Source organism: Octodon degus, unplaced genomic scaffold (assembly GCF_000260255.1).
Source record: "Octodon degus isolate 3935 unplaced genomic scaffold, OctDeg1.0 scaffold00021, whole genome shotgun sequence".
Classification (NCBI taxonomy): domain Eukaryota; kingdom Metazoa; phylum Chordata; class Mammalia; order Rodentia; family Octodontidae; genus Octodon; species Octodon degus.
Genome location: NW_004524597.1, coordinates 22,037,349 through 22,040,734, shown reverse-complemented (window position 1 = coordinate 22,040,734; position 3,386 = coordinate 22,037,349).

Here is a 3,386-nt window from a genome sequence, read left to right as displayed (position 1 = left end):
CTTGCAATTGTGGACCTGAAGTTATAGATATATGGTAAAGCTACAGTGGTTAAAACCAGAATGATATTGGCACAAAACAGATATATGCATAAAAATAATGCAAGAGAGGATGCAAATAGGCCTGTTAACCTATCTATCTTGGAAAATGAGCACAAATTATGTATCTTTCACAGAGGAGAGATAGCCACTTTAATAAATAGCACTGGGAAGACTGGCTATCTAAATGAAGAATTTTCCATCTAAACCCATATGCATATAAACCATATACTAAAATAAAAATGAATCAAAGATGGATATATTAAAATAGAAACAGTGAGTCCACTGGGAGATAAAATAGTTAAACCTCTTGAAGACACAGGAGTAGGCGAGGACTTACTGAACAGAACTTTGCCTGCACAAAAAGTAACATCAAGAAATAGAAATATTGTCATATCAAATTAAAAATCTTCTGTACTGAAAAAGAAATGATCAACACAATGAGGAGACCATTAACAGAATTGAAAAATTCTGCCAGCTGCTCCTCAAACAGAGGAGTTACGTCTAGAATATATAAAGAACTCAGAGACACAGACACAAAATAAAAGAAAACTCAATTAAAAAATGGGCAACTTTTAACTTGGTCTTAACCATCCAGCAGAAAAGTGTAACCATGAGGTATAAAAAGGAAAGCTATATTAATATGATGAACTGTAAAAGGCTCAAATCAACAACTTCAGACAATTGCCAGTTGTGCTGATAACTCACTAATATTATGAACTATTGGACTATATTGGGTTATTTTGCTGAATTCAAGTACCTACAATCTTTAGACTGGCTTCAAGTATGTAAAGGTCCTTTAATGACTTCTCCAAATACAGCTTCTCTAGCAGCAATGGAACACCCATCTTTGAAGAAACAAAACCAAAAAGGGGGATATATATAAAGGACTGTTTTGTTGTGGCAAAAAAAATACATGTATATACAAGATAGGATAAATATAACTACTTTCTTTTAGTTCAATGAGAAGAAATGTTTGTACTAATTTTGTTTAGACAAGATATCATGCCTGCATCTTGTTCTCTGAATTATTACTATTAAGACCATATACAATGTATTAATTAATGTAACTGTCCTACTAACCTGTTTTGAAACTGTTTCATTTCTATTTATCTTTTTTCTCATTAAAATGAATAAAAACATAAAAAAGGGGAACTGAAATGACTAGACATTTCCTACAAGGGGAATTACAAGAAATACATGAAAAAATGTTCAACATCTCTGACCATTAAAGAAATACAAATTAAAACCCTGAAATGTTATCCTACTTCTGAAAAAATGGCTAACACAGAGAAATCAAATGATGACAAATGTTGGCAAGACTACAGGGGAAAAGAAATCCCTTTATGTTGTTGATAGGAATGTAAACTAGTAGAACCATTATGAAAATCAGTGTAGAGATTCCTCAAAACAATAAAGCTAGAAATTCTCTAAGACTTAACTATTCTTCTGTGTATCTTCCTTCCCCCCAAAGTTAAAGACATCATAGCATATGTACTTACTACCTATGTTCATAGTGGATCAGTTTATAATAGCTAAACCTTGAAAGCAGCCTTTATGTCCATCATCAGATGAATGGCTAAAGAGAATGTAGTATTTATGCACCATGTAGTCCTACTCTGCTGTAAGGAAGCACAAACATGAGTCATTTGTGAGAAAATGTATGTATTTTGAGAACATAATGTTCAGTGAAGTAAATAAGACACACAAGTTTAAATATCTCATGATCTCTCCTATATGAGAAACCCAAAATATAAATAGCCACAGAAATAAGATAGATAATAACATAGAAATAAGATATAAATAGGGTGATAGATCTTTTGACAATTGGAAGAAGACTGAGAAATGGAGGAAGAGAGAGGAAGGAGATGATATGCTATATCCATGTACCAATTCCCCATGAAGAATGTAGTCATTTTTAGTTGTTTTCAGCACTGCAGAGAAGCAGAAGTAGAAAGAAAAAAGGAGGGATATATTAACTCTGAGGACATGGAAAGGATCTGATGGAGATGGAGGAGATCCTCTGACCTGAGACAGGAAGGCTGAGGTTTTATGCTAGGGGCAGAGTTTGAAGGGCAGGTTCTGTGACATGCAAGGAGTTGACTTGGGGCTCCCTTGAGTGTTTGTGGAAAGGTATCCAAGACTGGGATGGGGAAGAAGGAGAAAGTGGTCACTGGGAAGATGTTTTTGGGATTCAGCCATGTTGAATCAAGGCAATGATAATTCAGCAGTTTGTACTTGGGTGGGAACCTACCAGTCATTGTGTGTTGTACACATATTTTAGTGTTACAGTTTGTATCTAGATATCCCTCAGAGCCTCATGCAATCATGGGTGTGGGCTTTTAGAGTTTGTGAATGAATCATGGTCCAATGCTGGGATTAGCAGTATGAATGCTGCCCTACCCTAGCACGGGTAGCCTGCGTACAGTATAAGGGAGGGAAGGAGGTTTGCTCCACTCTTGTGCCCCTTTTTCTCTTGTTTCAATTGCTGTCTTCTGCTGACATGAATGGTTGCCCTTCTGCCGTATGCCATGCCTTGGATCCAGCTAATTTTGGCCTCAAACCTTTACAAACTATGCGCTAAATAAATATTTCTTTCTGTAGCTCTGAGTGGCAGGTATTTTGTCCCAGAAACTGGAGAAAAGTAATCAATACAACTAGTAAAAAGTAAAAGTTGAAAATTAGAGTTATGAAAATAGCATGTCAAGAGAACTCAGTATGCAGTTTGTTGCATACTGCTGAATATGCTGAGGAGATTACTCAGGGCAACATGCAGGGACAATTAAAATGTGGTAAAAAGTCAGTGTGTGGAAAAAAGATGAAAGAAGAAAAATGAGCAATTGGTAATATATTTAAAAGGGGAAAGAGAGCGGAGGGAAGAAAAAATAGATTTTCCCCACTACTTCTCATAGTTCCGAGATGGACTCCTGTGCAAAAGGCAGGTTCACAAGAGAAAGACCAACAGAAACTCAATCACATGTATTGAAAGGAAATAGCTAAAATATGCAAGGAGGACACACAAGGAAACGAAGATATAGAAAGAGTTTGAATTCAGGCTTAAATATCATCATCCACTGAGATAAAAGATAAAGGATGTGGGAAACCCAGTGATAAACTTGGCCAGGAAAAGTGGTGGTAAACAAGGTTTGGTATGCAGAGTGAAGTCAGTGCCTTCTCCGCTAGTGATAATTCCAGTGGGCCGGTGTCCTCCTCTAGGAAGAGGAAGAGATACACTGGGGAGGCCATGTCAAATGGAGACCTGATAGATCCAAATTTCCCTGAGAAAGGGTAATTTCTTTTTTCTCTTTCTCTTTGTCTTTCTCTTTGTCTTTCTCTTTGTCTTTCTCTTT